The sequence below is a fragment of the Chiloscyllium punctatum genome, chromosome 22, assembly GCF_047496795.1.
Source record: "Chiloscyllium punctatum isolate Juve2018m chromosome 22, sChiPun1.3, whole genome shotgun sequence".
In the NCBI taxonomy this organism is placed as follows: Eukaryota; Metazoa; Chordata; class Chondrichthyes; order Orectolobiformes; family Hemiscylliidae; genus Chiloscyllium; species Chiloscyllium punctatum.
This window is the reverse complement of record NC_092760.1, coordinates 2798393-2816837: the sequence shown is the minus strand read 5'-3', so window position 1 is coordinate 2816837 and position 18445 is coordinate 2798393.

Genomic DNA, 18445 nt, shown 5'->3' with positions numbered 1-18445 from the left:
AGGTCCTCTGATTCAGCCCCTCTGTTTCAGCACCTCTATTTCAGCCCCTCTGTTTCAGCCACTCTGTTTCAGCCCCTCTGTTTCTTGCCATCTGTTTCAGCCCCTCTGTTTCTCGCCCGCTGTTTCAGCCCCTCTGTTTCTCGCCCTCTGTTTCAGCCCCTCTGTTTCCCGCCCTCTGTTTCTCGCCCTCTGTTTTAGCCCCTCTGTTTCAGCTCCTCTGTTTCAGCCCCTCTGTTTCAGACCCTCTGTTTCTCGCCCTCTGTTTCAGCCCCTCTGTTTCTCGCCCTCTGTTTCAGCCCCTCTGATTCAGTCCCTCTGATTCAGCCACACTGTTTCAGCCCCTCTGTTTCAGCCCCTCTGTTTCAGCCCCTCTGTTTCAGCCCCTCTGTTTCATCCCCTCTGTTTCTCGCGCTCTGTTTCTCACCATCTGTTTCTCGCCATCTGTTTCAGCCCCTCTGTTTTTCGCCCTCTGTTTCAGCCCCTCTTTTTCCCGCCCTCTGTTTCAGCCCCTCTGATTCAGCCCCTGTGTTTCAGCCCCTCTGTTTCTCCCCCTCTGTTCCAGCCCCTCTGTTTCAGCCCCTCTGTTTCAGCCACTCTGTTTCAGCCCCTCTGATTCAGCCACACTCATTCAGCCCCTCTGATTCAGCCCCTCTGTTTCAGCCCCTCTGTTTCTCGGCCTCTGTTTCAGCCCCTCTGTTTTTCGCCCTCTTTTTCAGCCCCTCTGTTTCAGCCACTCTGGTTCTCGCCCACTGTTTCAGCCCCTCTGTTTCTCACTCTCTGTTTCAGCCCCTCTGATTCAGCCCCTCTGTTTCTCGCCCTCTGTATCAGCCCCTCTGTTTCAGCCCCTCTGTTTCAGCCCCTCTGTTTCTCGCCCTCTGTTACTCGCCCTCTGTTTAAGCCCCTCTGTTTCTCGCCCTCTGTTTCAGCCCCTCTGTTCCAGCCCCTCTAATTCAGCCCCTCTGATTCAGCCCCTCTGTTTCTCGCCCTCTGTTTCAGCCCCTCTGTTTCAGCCCTTCTGTTTCAGCCCCTCTGTTTCAGCCCCTCTGTTTCTCTCCCTCTGTTTCTCGCCCTCTGTTTCTTGCCCTCTGTTTCTCGCCCTCTGATTCAGCCCCTCTGTTTCAGCCCCTCTGTTTCAGCCCCTCTGTTTCTCGCCCTCTGTTTCAGCCACTGTGTTTCACGCCCTCTGTTTCAGCCCCTCTGTTTCAGCCCCTCTGTTTCAGCCCCTCTGTTTCAGCCCCTCTGTTTCTCGCACTCTGTTTCAGCCCCTCTGTTTCTTGCCCTCTGTTTCTCGCCCTCTGTTTCAGCCTCTCTGTTTCTGCCCCGCTGTTTCAGCCCCTCTGTTTCAGCCCCTCTGTTTCTCGTACTCTGTTTCAGCCCCTCTGTTTCTCGCCCTCTGTTTCAGCCCCTCTGATTCAGCCCCTCTGATTCTCGCCCTCTGTTTCTGCCCCTCTGTTTCTCGCCCTCTGTTTCTGCCCCTCTGTTTCAGCCCCTCTGTTTCAGCCCCTCTGTTTCAGCCCCTCTGTTTCTCGCCCTCTGTTTCAGCCCCTCTGTTTCTGGCCCTCTGTTTCAGCCCCTCTATTTCTCGCCCTCTGTTTCAGCCCGCCTGTTTCAGCCCCTCTGTTTCAGCCCCTCTCTTTCAGCCCCTCTGTTTCTTGCCCTCTGTTTCTCGCCCTCTGTTTCAGCCTCTCTGTTTCTGCCCCGCTGTTTCAGCCCCTCTGTTTCAGCCCCTCTGTTTCTCGTACTCTGTTTCAGCCCCTCTGTTTCTCGCCCTCTGTTTCAGCCCCTCTGATTCAGCCCCTCTGATTCTCGCCCTCTGTTTCTGCCCCTCTGTTTCTCGCCCTCTGTTTCTGCCCCTCTGTTTCAGCCCCTCTGTTTCAGCCCCTCTGTTTCAGCCCCTCTGTTTCTCGCCCTCTGTTTCAGCCCCTCTGTTTCTGGCCCTCTGTTTCAGCCCCTCTATTTCTCGCCCTCTGTTTCAGCCCGCCTGTTTCAGCCCCTCTGTTTCAGCCCCTCTCTTTCAGTCCCTCTGTTTCTCGCCCTCTGTTCCTCGCCCTCTGTTTCAGCACCTCTGTTTCTCGCCCTCTGTTTCAGCCCCTGTGTTTCACGCCCTCTGTTTCAGCCCTTCTGTTTCAGCCCCTCTGTTTCAGCCCTTCTGTTTCAGCCCCTCTGTTTCTCGCCCTCTGTTTCTCGCCCTCTGTTTCTCGCCCTCTGATTCAGTCCCTCTGTTTCAGCCCCTCTCTTTCTCGCCCTCTGTTTCAGCCACTGTGTTTCACGCCCTCTGTTTCAGCCCCTCTGTTTCAGCCCCTCTGTTTCAGCCCCTCTGTTTCTCGCCCCTCTGTTTCTCGCCCTCTGTTTCAGCCCCTCTGTTTCTTGCCCTCTGTTTCTCGCCCTCTGTTTCAGCCCCTCTGTTTCAGCCCCTCTGTTTCAGCCCCTCTGTTTCAGACCTTCTGTTTCTCGCCCTCTGTTTCAGCCCCTCTGTTTCTCGCCCTCTGTTTCAGCCCCTCTGATTCAGTCCCTCTGATTCAGACCCACTGTTTCAGCCCCTCTGTTTCAGCCCCTCTGTTTCTCGCCCTCTATTTCTCGCCCTCTGTCTTTCGCCCTCTGTTTCAGCCCCTCCGTTTCTCGCCCTCTGTTTCAGCCAATCTGTTTCAGCCCCTCTGTTTCAGCCCGTCTGTTTCAGCCCCTCTGTTTCTCGCCCTCTGTTTCAGCCCCTCTGTTTCTCGCCCTCTGTTTCTTCCCCTCTGTTTCTCGCCCTCTGTTTCATCACCTCTGTTTCAGCCCCTCTGTTTCTCGCCCTATGTTTCAGCCCCTCTGTTTCAGCCCCTCTGTTTCAGCCCCTCTGTTTCAGCCCCTCTGTTTCTCGCCCTCTGTTTCTTCCCCTCTGTTTCTCGCCCTCTGTTTCATCACCTCTGTTTCAGCCTCTCTTTTCAGCCCCTCTGTTTCAGCCCCTCTGTTTCTCGCCCTATGTTTCAGCCCCTCTGTTACAGCCCCTCTGTTTCAGCCCCACTGTTTCAGCCCCTTTGTTTCTCGCCCTCTGTTTCAGCCCCTGTGTTTCTTGCCCTCTGTTTCTCGCTCTCTGTTTCAGCCCCTCTGTTTCAGCCCCACTGTTTCAGCCCCTCTGTTTCAGCCCCTCTGTTTCAGACCCTCTGGTTCTCGCCCTCTGTTTCAGCCCCTCTGTTTCTCGCCCTCTGTTTCAGCCCCTCTGATTCAGTCCCTCTGATTCAGCCGCTCTGTTTCAGCCCCTCTGTTTCAGCCCCTCTGTTTCTCGCCCTCTGTTTCTCGCCCTCTGTTTCTTGCCCTCTGTTTCTCACCCTCTGTTTCAGCCCTTCTGTTTCAGCCCCTCTGTTTCAGCCCCTCTGTTTCTCGCCCTGTGTTTCAGCCACTGTGTTTCACGCCCTCTGTTTCAGCCCCTCTGTTTCAGCCCCTCTGTTTCTCGCCCTCTGTTTCAGCCCCTCTGTTTCTTGCCCACTGTTTCTCGCCCTCTGTTTCAGCCCCTCTGTTTCAGCCCCTCTGTTTCAGCCCCTCTGTTTCTTGCCCTCTGTTTCTCGCCCTCTGTTTCAGCCCCTCTTTTTCTCGCCCTCTGTTTCAGCCCCTCTGATTCAGTCCCTCTGATTCAGCCCCTCTGTTTCAGCCCCTCTGGTTCAGCCCCTCTGTTTCTCGCACTCTGTTTCTCGCCCTCTGTTTTTCGCCCTCTGTTTCAGCCCCTCTGTTTCTCGCCCTCTGTTTCAGCCACTCTGTTTCAGCCCCTCTGTTTCTCGCCCTCTGTTTCAGTCCCTCTGTTTCTCGCCCTCTGTTTCAGCCCCTCTGTTTCTCGCCCTCTGTTTCAGCCCCTCTGTTTCATTCCCTCTGTTTCAGCCCCTCTGTTTCTCGCCATCTGTTTCAGCCCCTCTGCTTCTCGTCCTCATTTCCTTCCCCTCTGTTTCTCGCCCTCTGTTTCATCACCTCTGTTTCAGCCCCTCTGTTTCAGCCCCTCTGTTTCAGCCCCTCTGTTTCTCGCCCTCTGTTTCAGCCCCTCTGTTTCTCGCCCTCTGTTTCAGCCCCTCTGTTTCAGCCCCTCTGTTTCAGCCCCTCTGTTTCAGCCCCTCTGTTTCAGTCCCTCTGTTTCTCGCCCTATGTTTCTCGCTCTCTGTTTCAGCCCCTCTGTTTCTAGCCCTCTGTTTCAGCCCCTGTGTTTCATGCCCTCTGTTTCAGCCACTCTGTTTCAGCCCCTCTGTTTCTCGCCCTCTGTTTCAGCCCCTCTGTTTCAGCCCCTCTGTTTCAGCCCCTCTGTTTCTCGCTCTCTGTTTCAGCCCCTCTGTTTCTCGCCCTCTGTTTCAGCCGCTATGATTCAGTCCCTCTGATTCAGCCCCTCTGTTTCAGCCCCTCTGTTTCAGCCCCTCTGTTTCTTGCCCTCTGTTTCTTCCCCTCTGTTTCTCGCCCTCTGTTTCATCACCTCTGTTTCAGCCCCTCTGTTTCAGCCCCACTGTTTCTCGACCTCTGTTTCAGCCCCTCTGTTTCTCGCCCTCTGTTTCAGCCCCTCTGTTTCAGCCCCTCTGTTTCAGCCCCTCTGTTTCAGTCCCTCTGTTTCTCGCCCTCTGTTTCTCGCCCTCTGTTTCAGCCCCACTGTTTCTCGCCCTCTGTTTCAGCCCCTGTGTTTCATGCCCTCAGTTTCAGCCCCTCTGTTTCAGCCCCTCTGTTTCAGCCCCTCTGTTTCTCGCCCTCTGTTTCTTGCCCTGTGTTTCTCACTCTCTGTTTCAGCCCCTCTGTTTCAGCCCCTCTGTTTCAGCCCCTCTGTTTCAGCCCCTCTGTTTCTCGCCCTCTGTTTCAGCCCCTCTGTTTCTCGCCCTCTGTTTCTTGCCCTCTGTTTCTCGCCCTCTGTTTCAGCCCCTCTGTTTCAGCCCCTCTGTTTCAGCCCCTCTGTTTCTCGCCCTCTGTTTCAGCCCCTGTGTTTCACGCCCTCTGTTTCACACCCTCTGTTTCAGCCCCTCTGTTTCAGCCACTCTGTTTCTCGCCCTCTGTTTCAGCCCCTCTGTTTCTTGCACTCTGTTTCTTGCCCTGTTTCAGCCCCTCTGTTTCAGCCCCTCTGTTTCAGCCCCTCTGTTTCAGACCCTCTGTTTCTCGCCCTCTGTTTCAGCCCCTCTGATTCAGCCCCTCTGATTCAGTCCCTCTGTTTCCCGCCCCTCTGGTTCCCGCCCCTCTGTTTCAGCCCCTCTGTTTCTAGACCCCAGTTTCAGCCCCTCTGTTTCTCGCCCCCTGTTTCAGCCCCTTTGTTTCTCGCCCTCTGTTTCTCGCCCTCTGTTTCAGCCCCTCTGTTTCTCGCCCTCTGTTTCAGCCCCTCTGTTTCACTCCCTCTGTTTCAGAACCTCTGTTTCTCGCCCTCTGTTTCAGCCCCTCTGTTTCTCGCCCTCTGTTTCAGCCCCTCTGTTTCAGCCCCTCTGTTTCAGCCCCTCTGTTTCTCCCCCTCTGTTTCAGCCTCTCTGTTTCTGCCCGCTGTTTCAGCCCCTCTGTTTCAGCCCCTCTGTTTCTCGTACTCTGTTTCAGCCCCTCTGTTTCTCGCCCTCTGTTTCAGCCCCTCTGATTCAGCCCCTCTGATTCTCGCCCTCTGTTTCTGCCCCTCTGTTTCTCGCCCTCTGTTCCAGCCCCTCTGTTTCTCGCCCTCTGTTTCTGCCCCTCTGTTTCAGCCCCTCTGTTTCAGCCCGTCTGTATCAGCCCCTCTGTTTCTCGCCCTCTGTTTCAGCCCCTCTGTTTCTCGCCCTCTGTTTCTTCCCCTCTGTTTCTCGCCCTCTGTTTCATCACCTCTGTTTCAGCCCCTCTGTTTCAGCCCCTCTGTTTCAGCCCCTCTGTTTCTCGCCCTATGTTTCAGCCCCTCTGTTTCAGCCCCTCTGTTTCAGCCCCTCTGTTTCAGCCCCTCTGTTTCTCGCCCTCTGTTTCTTCCCCTCTGTTTCTCGCCCTCTGTTTCATCACCTCTGTTTCAGCCTCTCTTTTCAGCCCCTCTGTTTCAGCCCCTCTGTTTCTCGCCCTATGTTTCAGCCCCTCTGTTTCAGCCCCTCTGTTTCAGCCCCACTGTTTCAGCCCCTCTGTTTCTCGCCCTCTGTTTCAGCCCCTGTGTTTCTTGCCCTCTGTTTCTCGCTCTCTGTTTCAGCCCCTCTGTTTCAGCCCCACTGTTTCAGCCCCTCTGTTTCAGCCCCTCTGTTTCAGACCCTCTGGTTCTCGCCCTCTGTTTCAGCCCCTCTGTTTCTCGCCCTCTGTTTCAGCCCCTCTGATTCAGTCCCTCTGATTCAGCCGCTCTGTTTCAGCCCCTCTGTTTCAGCCCCTCTGTTTCTCGCCCTCTGTTTCTCGCCCTCTGTTTCTTGCCCTCTGTTTCTCACCCTCTGTTTCAGCCCTTCTGTTTCAGCCCCTCTGTTTCAGCCCCTCTGTTTCTCGCCCTGTGTTTCAGCCACTGTGTTTCACGCCCTCTGTTTCAGCCCCTCTGTTTCAGCCCCTCTGTTTCTCGCCCTCTGTTTCAGCCCCTCTGTTTCTTGCCCACTGTTTCTCGCCCTCTGTTTCAGCCCCTCTGTTTCAGCCCCTCTGTTTCAGCCCCTCTGTTTCTTGCCCTCTGTTTCTCGCCCTCTGTTTCAGCCCCTCTTTTTCTCGCCCTCTGTTTCAGCCCCTCTGATTCAGTCCCTCTGATTCAGCCCCTCTGTTTCAGCCCCTCTGGTTCAGCCCCTCTGTTTCTCGCACTCTGTTTCTCGCCCTCTGTTTTTCGCCCTCTGTTTCAGCCCCTCTGTTTCTCGCCCTCTGTTTCAGCCACTCTGTTTCAGCCCCTCTGTTTCTCGCCCTCTGTTTCAGTCCCTCTGTTTCTCGCCCTCTGTTTCAGCCCCTCTGTTTCTCGCCCTCTGTTTCAGCCCCTCTGTTTCATCCCCTCTGTTTCAGCCCCTCTGTTTCTCGCCATCTGTTTCAGCCCCTCTGCTTCTCGTCCTCATTTCCTTCCCCTCTGTTTCTCGCCCTCTGTTTCATCACCTCTGTTTCAGCCCCTCTGTTTCAGCCCCTCTGTTTCAGCCCCTCTGTTTCTCGCCCTCTGTTTCAGCCCCTCTGTTTCTCGCCCTCTGTTTCAGCCCCTCTGTTTCAGCCCCTCTGTTTCAGCCCCTCTGTTTCAGTCCCTCTGTTTCTCGCCCTATGTTTCTCGCTCTCTGTTTCAGCCCCTCTGTTTCTAGCCCTCTGTTTCAGCCCCTGTGTTTCATGCCCTCTGTTTCAGCCACTCTGTTTCAGCCCCTCTGTTTCTCGCCCTCTGTTTCAGCCCCTCTGTTTCAGCCCCTCTGTTTCAGCCCCTCTGTTTCTCGCTCTCTGTTTCAGCCCCTCTGTTTCTCGCCCTCTGTTTCAGCCGCTATGATTCAGTCCCTCTGATTCAGCCCCTCTGTTTCAGCCCCTCTGTTTCAGCCCCTCTGTTTCTTGCCCTCTGTTTCTTCCCCTCTGTTTCTCGCCCTCTGTTTCATCACCTCTGTTTCAGCCCCTCTGTTTCAGCCCCTCCGTTTCTCGCCCTCTGTTTCAGCCACTCTGTTTCAGCCCCTCTGTTTCACGCCCTCTGTTTCAGTCCCTCTGTTTCTCGCCCTCTGTTTCAGCACCTCTGTTTCAGCCCCTCTGTTTCTCGCCCTCTGTTTCAGACCCTCTGTTTCAGCCCGTCTGTTTCAGCCCCTCTGTTTCTCGCCCTGTGTTTCAGCCCCTCTGTTTCTCGCCCTCTGTTTCAGACCCTCTGTTTCAGCCCGTCTGTTTCAGCCCCTCTGTTTCTCGCCCTGTGTTTCAGCCCCTCTGTTTCTCGCCCTCTGTTCCTTCCCCTCTGTTTCTCGCCCTCTCTTTCATCACCTCTGTTTCAGGTCCTCTGATTCAGCCCCTCTGTTTCAGCACCTCTATTTCAGCCCCTCTGTTTCAGCCACTCTGTTTCAGCCCCTCTGTTTCTCGCCATCTGTTTCAGCCCCTCTGTTTCTCGCCCGCTGTTTCAGCCCCTCTGTTTCTCGCCCTCTGTTTCAGCCCCTCTGTTTCCCGCCCTCTGTTTCTCGCCCTCTGTTTTAGCCCCTCTGTTTCAGCTCCTCTGTTTCAGCCCCTCTGTTTCAGACCCTCTGTTTCTCGCCCTCTGTTTCAGCCCCTCTGTTTCTCGCCCTCTGTTTCAGCCCCTCTGATTCAGTCCCTCTGATTCAGCCACACTGTTTCAGCCCCTCTGTTTCAGCCCCTCTGTTTCAGCCCCTCTGTTTCAGCCCCTCTGTTTCAGCCCCTCTGTTTCATCCCCTCTGTTTCTCGCGCTCTGTTTCTCACCATCTGTTTCTCGCCATCTGTTTCAGCCCCTCTGTTTTTCGCCCTCTGTTTCAGCCCCTCTTTTTCCCGCCCTCTGTTTCAGCCCCTCTGATTCAGCCCCTGTGTTTCAGCCCCTCTGTTTCTCCCCCTCTGTTCCAGCCCCTCTGTTTCAGCCCCTCTGTTTCAGCCACTCTGTTTCAGCCCCTCTGATTCAGCCACACTCATTCAGCCCCTCTGATTCAGCCCCTCTGTTTAAGCCCCTCTGTTTCTCGGCCTCTGTTTCAGCCCCTCTGTTTTTCGCCCTCTTTTTCAGCCCCTCTGTTTCAGCCACTCTGGTTCTCGCCCACTGTTTCAGCCCCTCTGTTTCTCACTCTCTGTTTCAGCCCCTCTGATTCAGCCCCTCTGTTTCTCGCCCTCTGTATCAGCCCCTCTGTTTCAGCCCCTCTGTTTCAGCCCCTCTGTTTCTCGCCCTCTGTTACTCGCCCTCTGTTTAAGCCCCTCTGTTTCTCGCCCTCTGTTTCAGCCCCTCTGTTCCAGCCCCTCTAATTCAGCCCCTCTGATTCAGCCCCTCTGTTTCTCGCCCTCTGTTTCAGCCCCTCTGTTTCAGCCCTTCTGTTTCAGCCCCTCTGTTTCAGCCCCTCTGTTTCTCTCCCTCTGTTTCTCGCCCTCTGTTTCTTGCCCTCTGTTTCTCGCCCTCTGATTCAGCCCCTCTGTTTCAGCCCCTCTGTTTCTCGCCCTCTGTTTCAGCCACTGTGTTTCACGCCCTCTGTTTCAGCCCCTCTGTTTCAGCCCCTCTGTTTCAGCCCCTCTGTTTCAGCCCCTCTGTTTCTCGCACTCTGTTTCAGCCCCTCTGTTTCTTGCCCTCTGTTTCTCGCCCTCTGTTTCAGCCTCTCTGTTTCTGCCCCGCTGTTTCAGCCCCTCTGTTTCAGCCCCTCTGTTTCTCGTACTCTGTTTCAGCCCCTCTGTTTCTCGCCCTCTGTTTCAGCCCCTCTGATTCAGCCCCTCTGATTCTCGCCCTCTGTTTCTGCCCCTCTGTTTCTCGCCCTCTGTTTCTGCCCCTCTGTTTCAGCCCCTCTGTTTCAGCCCCTCTGTTTCAGCCCCTCTGTTTCTCGCCCTCTGTTTCAGCCCCTCTGTTTCTGGCCCTCTGTTTCAGCCCCTCTATTTCTCGCCCTCAGTTTCAGCCCGCCTGTTTCAGCCCCTCTGTTTCAGCCCCTCTCTTTCAGTCCCTCTGTTTCTCGCCCTCTGTTCCTCGCCCTCTGTTTCAGCACCTCTGTTTCTCGCCCTCTGTTTCAGCCCCTGTGTTTCACGCCCTCTGTTTCAGCCCTTCTGTTTCAGCCCCTCTGTTTCAGCCCTTCTGTTTCAGCCCCTCTGTTTCTCGCCCTCTGTTTCTCGCCCTCTGTTTCTCGCCCTCTGATTCAGTCCCTCTGTTTCAGCCCCTCTCTTTCTCGCCCTCTGTTTCAGCCACTGTGTTTCAGCCCCTCTGTTTCAGCCCCTCTGTTTCAGCCCCTCTGTTTCTCGCCCTATGTTTCAGCCCCTCTGTTTCAGCCCCTCTGTTTCAGCCCCTCTGTTTCAGCCCCTCTGTTTCTCGCCCTCTGTTTCTTCCCCTCTGTTTCTCGCCCTCTGTTTCATCACCTCTGTTTCAGCCTCTCTTTTCAGCCCCTCTGTTTCAGCCCCTCTGTTTCTCGCCCTATGTTTCAGCCCCTGTGTTTCTTGCCCTCTGTTTCTCGCTCTCTGTTTCAGCCCCTCTGTTTCAGCCCCACTGTTTCAGCCCCTCTGTTTCAGCCCCTCTGTTTCAGACCCTCTGGTTCTCGCCCTCTGTTTCAGCCCCTCTGTTTCTCGCCCTCTGTTTCAGCCCCTCTGATTCAGTCCCTCTGATTCAGCCGCTCTGTTTCAGCCCCTCTGTTTCAGCCCCTCTGTTTCTCGCCCTCTGTTTCTCGCCCTCTGTTTCTTGCCCTCTGTTTCTCACCCTCTGTTTCAGCCCTTCTGTTTCAGCCCCTCTGTTTCAGCCCCTCTGTTTCTCGCCCTGTGTTTCAGCCACTGTGTTTCACGCCCTCTGTTTCAGCCCCTCTGTTTCAGCCCCTCTGTTTCTCGCCCTCTGTTTCAGCCCCTCTGTTTCTTGCCCACTGTTTCTCGCCCTCTGTTTCAGCCCCTCTGTTTCAGCCCCTCTGTTTCAGCCCCTCTGTTTCTTGCCCTCTGTTTCTCGCCCTCTGTTTCAGCCCCTCTTTTTCTCGCCCTCTGTTTCAGCCCCTCTGATTCAGTCCCTCTGATTCAGCCCCTCTGTTTCAGCCCCTCTGGTTCAGCCCCTCTGTTTCTCGCACTCTGTTTCTCGCCCTCTGTTTTTCGCCCTCTGTTTCAGCCCCTCTGTTTCTCGCCCTCTGTTTCAGCCACTCTGTTTCAGCCCCTCTGTTTCTCGCCCTCTGTTTCAGTCCCTCTGTTTCTCGCCCTCTGTTTCAGCCCCTCTGTTTCTCGCCCTCTGTTTCAGCCCCTCTGTTTCATCCCCTCTGTTTCAGCCCCTCTGTTTCTCGCCATCTGTTTCAGCCCCTCTGCTTCTCGTCCTCATTTCCTTCCCCTCTGTTTCTCGCCCTCTGTTTCATCACCTCTGTTTCAGCCCCTCTGTTTCAGCCCCTCTGTTTCAGCCCCTCTGTTTCTCGCCCTCTGTTTCAGCCCCTCTGTTTCTCGCCCTCTGTTTCAGCCCCTCTGTTTCAGCCCCTCTGTTTCAGCCCCTCTGTTTCAGTCCCTCTGTTTCTCGCCCTATGTTTCTCGCTCTCTGTTTCAGCCCCTCTGTTTCTAGCCCTCTGTTTCAGCCCCTGTGTTTCATGCCCTCTGTTTCAGCCACTCTGTTTCAGCCCCTCTGTTTCTCGCCCTCTGTTTCAGCCCCTCTGTTTCAGCCCCTCTGTTTCAGCCCCTCTGTTTCTCGCTCTCTGTTTCAGCCCCTCTGTTTCTCGCCCTCTGTTTCAGCCGCTATGATTCAGTCCCTCTGATTCAGCCCCTCTGTTTCAGCCCCTCTGTTTCAGCCCCTCTGTTTCTTGCCCTCTGTTTCTTCCCCTCTGTTTCTCGCCCTCTGTTTCATCACCTCTGTTTCAGCCCCTCTGTTTCAGCCCCTCCGTTTCTCGCCCTCTGTTTCAGCCACTCTGTTTCAGCCCCTCTGTTTCACGCCCTCTGTTTCAGTCCCTCTGTTTCTCGCCCTCTGTTTCAGCACCTCTGTTTCAGCCCCTCTGTTTCTCGCCCTCTGTTTCAGACCCTCTGTTTCAGCCCGTCTGTTTCAGCCCCTCTGTTTCTCGCCCTGTGTTTCAGCCCCTCTGTTTCTCGCCCTCTGTTCCTTCCCCTCTGTTTCTCGCCCTCTCTTTCATCACCTCTGTTTCAGCCCCTCTGTTTCAGCCCCTCTGTTTCTCGCCCTCTGTTTCATCACCTCTGTTTCAGCCCCTCTGTTTCAGCCCCTCCGTTTCTCGCCCTCTGTTTCAGCCACTCTGTTTCAGCCCCTCTGTTTCACGCCCTCTGTTTCAGTCCCTCTGTTTCTCGCCCTCTGTTTCAGCACCTCTGTTTCAGCCCCTCTGTTTCTCGCCCTCTGTTTCAGACCCTCTGTTTCAGCCCGTCTGTTTCAGCCCCTCTGTTTCTCGCCCTGTGTTTCAGCCCCTCTGTTTCTCGCCCTCTGTTCCTTCCCCTCTGTTTCTCGCCCTCTCTTTCATCACCTCTGTTTCAGGTCCTCTGATTCAGCCCCTCTGTTTCAGCACCTCTATTTCAGCCCCTCTGTTTCAGCCACTCTGTTTCAGCCCCTCTGTTTCTCGCCATCTGTTTCAGCCCCTCTGTTTCTCGCCCGCTGTTTCAGCCCCTCTGTTTCTCGCCCTCTGTTTCAGCCCCTCTGTTTCCCGCCCTCTGTTTCTCGCCCTCTGTTTTAGCCCCTCTGTTTCAGCTCCTCTGTTTCAGCCCCTCTGTTTCAGACCCTCTGTTTCTCGCCCTCTGTTTCAGCCCCTCTGTTTCTCGCCCTCTGTTTCAGCCCCTCTGATTCAGTCCCTCTGATTCAGCCACACTGTTTCAGCCCCTCTGTTTCAGCCCCTCTGTTTCAGCCCCTCTGTTTCAGCCCCTCTGTTTCAGCCCCTCTGTTTCATCCCCTCTGTTTCTCGCGCTCTGTTTCTCACCATCTGTTTCTCGCCATCTGTTTCAGCCCCTCTGTTTTTCGCCCTCTGTTTCAGCCCCTCTTTTTCCCGCCCTCTGTTTCAGCCCCTCTGATTCAGCCCCTGTGTTTCAGCCCCTCTGTTTCTCCCCCTCTGTTCCAGCCCCTCTGTTTCAGCCCCTCTGTTTCAGCCACTCTGTTTCAGCCCCTCTGATTCAGCCACACTCATTCAGCCCCTCTGATTCAGCCCCTCTGTTTAAGCCCCTCTGTTTCTCGGCCTCTGTTTCAGCCCCTCTGTTTTTCGCCCTCTTTTTCAGCCCCTCTGTTTCAGCCACTCTGGTTCTCGCCCACTGTTTCAGCCCCTCTGTTTCTCACTCTCTGTTTCAGCCCCTCTGATTCAGCCCCTCTGTTTCTCGCCCTCTGTATCAGCCCCTCTGTTTCAGCCCCTCTGTTTCAGCCCCTCTGTTTCTCGCCCTCTGTTACTCGCCCTCTGTTTAAGCCCCTCTGTTTCTCGCCCTCTGTTTCAGCCCCTCTGTTCCAGCCCCTCTAATTCAGCCCCTCTGATTCAGCCCCTCTGTTTCTCGCCCTCTGTTTCAGCCCCTCTGTTTCAGCCCTTCTGTTTCAGCCCCTCTGTTTCAGCCCCTCTGTTTCTCTCCCTCTGTTTCTCGCCCTCTGTTTCTTGCCCTCTGTTTCTCGCCCTCTGATTCAGCCCCTCTGTTTCAGCCCCTCTGTTTCAGCCCCTCTGTTTCTCGCCCTCTGTTTCAGCCACTGTGTTTCACGCCCTCTGTTTCAGCCCCTCTGTTTCAGCCCCTCTGTTTCAGCCCCTCTGTTTCAGCCCCTCTGTTTCTCGCACTCTGTTTCAGCCCCTCTGTTTCTTGCCCTCTGTTTCTCGCCCTCTGTTTCAGCCTCTCTGTTTCTGCCCCGCTGTTTCAGCCCCTCTGTTTCAGCCCCTCTGTTTCTCGTACTCTGTTTCAGCCCCTCTGTTTCTCGCCCTCTGTTTCAGCCCCTCTGATTCAGCCCCTCTGATTCTCGCCCTCTGTTTCTGCCCCTCTGTTTCTCGCCCTCTGTTTCTGCCCCTCTGTTTCAGCCCCTCTGTTTCAGCCCCTCTGTTTCAGCCCCTCTGTTTCTCGCCCTCTGTTTCAGCCCCTCTGTTTCTGGCCCTCTGTTTCAGCCCCTCTATTTCTCGCCCTCTGTTTCAGCCCGCCTGTTTCAGCCCCTCTGTTTCAGCCCCTCTCTTTCAGTCCCTCTGTTTCTCGCCCTCTGTTCCTCGCCCTCTGTTTCAGCACCTCTGTTTCTCGCCCTCTGTTTCAGCCCCTGTGTTTCACGCCCTCTGTTTCAGCCCTTCTGTTTCAGCCCCTCTGTTTCAGCCCTTCTGTTTCAGCCCCTCTGTTTCTCGCCCTCTGTTTCTCGCCCTCTGTTTCTCGCCCTCTGATTCAGTCCCTCTGTTTCAGCCCCTCTCTTTCTCGCCCTCTGTTTCAGCCACTGTGTTTCACGCCCTCTGTTTCAGCCCCTCTGTTTCAGCCCCTCTGTTTCAGCCCCTCTGTTTCTCGCCCCTCTGTTTCTCGCCCTCTGTTTCAGCCCCTCTGTTTCTTGCCCTCTGTTTCTCGCCCTCTGTTTCAGCCCCTCTGTTTCAGCCCCTCTGTTTCAGCCCCTCTGTTTCAGACCTTCTGTTTCTCGCCCTCTGTTTCAGCCCCTCTGTTTCTCGCCCTCTGTTTCAGCCCCTCTGATTCAGTCCCTCTGATTCAGACCCACTGTTTCAGCCCCTCTGTTTCAGCCCCTCTGTTTCTCGCCCTCTATTTCTCGCCCTCTGTCTTTCGCCCTCTGTTTCAGCCCCTCTGTTTCAGCCCCTCTGTTTCAGCCCCTCTGTTTCATCCCCTCTGTTTCTCGCGCTCTGTTTCTCACCATCTGTTTCTCGCCATCTGTTTCAGCCCCTCTGTTTTTCGCCCTCTGTTTCAGCCCCTCTTTTTCCCGCCCTCTGTTTCAGCCCCTCTGATTCAGCCCCTGTGTTTCAGCCCCTCTGTTTCTCCCCCTCTGTTCCAGCCCCTCTGTTTCAGCCCCTCTGTTTCAGCCACTCTGTTTCAGCCCCTCTGATTCAGCCACACTCATTCAGCCCCTCTGATTCAGCCCCTCTGTTTAAGCCCCTCTGTTTCTCGGCCTCTGTTTCAGCCCCTCTGTTTTTCGCCCTCTTTTTCAGCCCCTCTGTTTCAGCCACTCTGGTTCTCGCCCACTGTTTCAGCCCCTCTGTTTCTCACTCTCTGTTTCAGCCCCTCTGATTCAGCCCCTCTGTTTCTCGCCCTCTGTATCAGCCCCTCTGTTTCAGCCCCTCTGTTTCTCGCCCTCTGTTACTCGCCCTCTGTTTAAGCCCCTCTGTTTCTCGCCCTCTGTTTCAGCCCCTCTGTTCCAGCCCCTCTAATTCAGCCCCTCTGATTCAGCCCCTCTGTTTCTCGCCCTCTGTTTCAGCCCCTCTGTTTCAGCCCTTCTGTTTCAGCCCCTCTGTTTCAGCCCCTCTGTTTCTCTCCCTCTGTTTCTCGCCCTCTGTTTCTTGCCCTCTGTTTCTCGCCCTCTGATTCAGCCCCTCTGTTTCAGCCCCTCTGTTTCAGCCCCTCTGTTTCTCGCCCTCTGTTTCAGCCACTGTGTTTCACGCCCTCTGTTTCAGCCCCTCTGTTTCAGCCCCTCTGTTTCAGCCCCTCTGTTTCAGCCCCTCTGTTTCTCGCACTCTGTTTCAGCCCCTCTGTTTCTTGCCCTCTGTTTCTCGCCCTCTGTTTCAGCCTCTCTGTTTCTGCCCCGCTGTTTCAGCCCCTCTGTTTCAGCCCCTCTGTTTCTCGTACTCTGTTTCAGCCCCTCTGTTTCTCGCCCTCTGTTTCAGCCCCTCTGATTCAGCCCCTCTGATTCTCGCCCTCTGTTTCTGCCCCTCTGTTTCTCGCCCTCTGTTTCTGCCCCTCTGTTTCAGCCCCTCTGTTTCAGCCCCTCTGTTTCAGCCCCTCTGTTTCTCGCCCTCTGTTTCAGCCCCTCTGTTTCTGGCCCTCTGTTTCAGCCCCTCTATTTCTCGCCCTCTGTTTCAGCCCGCCTGTTTCAGCCCCTCTGTTTCAGCCCCTCTCTTTCAGTCCCTCTGTTTCTCGCCCTCTGTTCCTCGCCCTCTGTTTCAGCACCTCTGTTTCTCGCCCTCTGTTTCAGCCCCTGTGTTTCACGCCCTCTGTTTCAGCCCTTCTGTTTCAGCCCCTCTGTTTCAGCCCTTCTGTTTCAGCCCCTCTGTTTCTCGCCCTCTGTTTCTCGCCCTCTGTTTCTCGCCCTCTGATTCAGTCCCTCTGTTTCAGCCCCTCTCTTTCTTGCCCTCTGTTTCAGCCACTGTGTTTCACGCCCTCTGTTTCAGCCCCTCTGTTTCAGCCCCTCTGTTTCAGCCCCTCTGTTTCTCGCCCCTCTGTTTCTCGCCCTCTGTTTCAGCCCCTCTGTTTCTTGCCCTCTGTTTCTCGCCCTCTGTTTCAGCCCCTCTGTTTCAGCCCCTCTGTTTCAGCCCCTCTGTTTCAGACCTTCTGTTTCTCGCCCTCTGTTTCAGCCCCTCTGTTTCTCGCCCTCTGTTTCAGCCCCTCTGATTCAGTCCCTCTGATTCAGACCCACTGTTTCAGCCCCTCTGTTTCAGCCCCTCTGTTTCTCGCCCTCTATTTCTCGCCCTCTGTCTTTCGCCCTCTGTTTCAGCCCCTCCGTTTCTCGCCCTCTGTTTCAGCCAATCTGTTTCAGCCCCTCTGTTTCTCGCCCTCTGTTTCAGTCCCTCTGTTTCTCGCCCTCTGTTTCAGCCCCTCTGTTTCTCGCCCTCTGTTTCAGCCCCTCTGTTTCAGCCCATCTGTTTCAGCCCCTCTGTTTCTCGCCCTCTGTTTCAGCCCCTCTGTTTCTCGCCCTCTGTTTCTTCCCCTCTGTTTCTCGCCCTCTGTTTCATCACCTCTGTTTCAGCCCCTCTGTTTCAGCCCCTCTGTTTCAGCCCCTCTGTTTCTCGCCCTATGTTTCAGCCCCTCTGTTTCAGCCCCTCTGTTTCAGCCCCTCTGTTTCAGCCCCTCTGTTTCTCGCCCTCTGTTTCTTCCCCTCTGTTTCTCGCCCTCTGTTTCATCACCTCTGTTTCAGCCTCTCTTTTCAGCCCCTCTGTTTCAGCCCCTCTGTTTCTCGCCCTATGTTTCAGCCCCTCTGTTTCAGCCCCTCTGTTTCAGCCCCACTGTTTCAGCCCCTCTGTTTCTCGCCCTCTGTTTCAGCCCCTGTGTTTCTTGCCCTCTGTTTCTCGCTCTCTGTTTCAGCCCCTCTGTTTCAGCCCCACTGTTTCAGCCCCTCTGTTTCAGCCCCTCTGTTTCAGCCCCTCTGTTTCTCGCCCTCTGTTTCAGCCCCTCTGATTCAGTCCCTCTGATTCAGCCGCTCTGTTTCAGCCCCTCTGTTTCAGCCCCTCTGTTTCTCGCCCTCTGTTTCTCGCCCTCTGTTTCTTGCCCTCTGTTTCTCACCCTCTGTTTCAGCCCTTCTGTTTCAGCCCCTCTGTTTCAGCCCCTCTGTTTCTCGCCCTGTGTTTCAGCCACTGTGTTTCACGCCCTCTGTTTCAGCCCCTCTGTTTCAGCCCCTCTGTTTCTCGCCCTCTGTTTCAGCCCCTCTGTTTCTTGCCCACTGTTTCTCGCCCTCTGTTTCAGCCCCTCTGTTTCAGCCCCTCTGTTTCAGCCCCTCTGTTTCTTGCCCTCTGTTTCTCGCCCTCTGTTTCAGCCCCTCTTTTTCTCGCCCTCTGTTTCAGCCCCTCTGATTCAGTCCCTCTGATTCAGCCCCTCTGTTTCAGCCCCTCTGGTTCAGCCCCTCTGTTTCTCGCACTCTGTTTCTCGCCCTCTGTTTTTCGCCCTCTGTTTCAGCCCCTCTGTTTCTCGCCCTCTGTTTCAGCCACTCTGTTTCAGCCCCTCTGTTTCTCGCCCTCTGTTTCAGTCCCTCTGTTTCTCGCCCTCTGTTTCAGCCCCTCTGTTTCTCGCCCTCTGTTTCAGCCCCTCTGTTTCATCCCCTCTGTTTCAGCCCCTCTGTTTCTCGCCATCTGTTTCAGCCCCTCTGCTTCTCGTCCTCATTTCCTTCCCCTCTGTTTCTCGCCCTCTGTTTCATCACCTCTGTTTCAGCCCCTCTGTTTCAGCCCCTCTGTTTCAGCCCTCTGTTTCTCGCCCTCTGTTTCAGCCCCTCTGTTTCTCGCCCTCTGTTTCAGCCCCTCTGTTTCAGCCCCTCTGTTTCAGCCCCTCTGTTTCAGCCCCTCTGTTTCAGTCCCTCTGTTTCTCGCCCTATGTTTCTCGCTCTCTGTTTCAGCCCCTCTGTTTCTAGCCCTCTGTTTCAGCCCCTGTGTTTCATGCCCTCTGTTTCAGCCACTCTGTTTCAGCCCCTCTGTTTCTCGCCCTCTGTTTCAGCCCCTCTGTTTCAGCCCCTCTGTTTCAGCCCCTCTGTTTCTCGCTCTCTGTTTCAGCCCCTCTGTTTCTCGCCCTCTGTTTCAGCCGCTATGATTCAGTCCCTCTGATTCAGCCCCTCTGTTTCAGCCCCTCTGTTTCAGCCCCTCTGTTTCTTGCCCTCTGTTTCTTCCCCTCTGTTTCTCGCCCTCTGTTTCATCACCTCTGTTTCAGCCCCTCTGTTTCAGCCCCACTGTTTCTCGACCTCTGTTTCAGCCCCTCTGTTTCTCGCCCTCTGTTTCAGCCCCTCTGTTTCAGCCCCTCTGTTTCAGCCCCTCTGTTTCAGTCCCTCTGTTTCTCGCCCTCTGTTTCTCGCCCTCTGTTTCAGCCCCACTGTTTCTCGCCCTCTGTTTCAGCCCCTGTGTTTCATGCCCTCAGTTTCAGCCCCTCTGTTTCAGCCCCTCTGTTTCAGCCCCTCTGTTTCTCGCCCTCTGTTTCTTGCCCTGTGTTTCTCACTCTCTGTTTCAGCCCCTCTGTTTCAGCCCCTCTGTTTCAGCCCCTCTGTTTCAGCCCCTCTGTTTCTCGCCCTCTGTTTCAGCCCCTCTGTTTCTCGCCCTCTGTTTCTTGCCCTCTGTTTCTCGCCCTCTGTTTCAGCCCCTCTGTTTCAGCCCCTCTGTTTCAGCCCCTCTGTTTCTCGCCCTCTGTTTCAGCCCGTGTT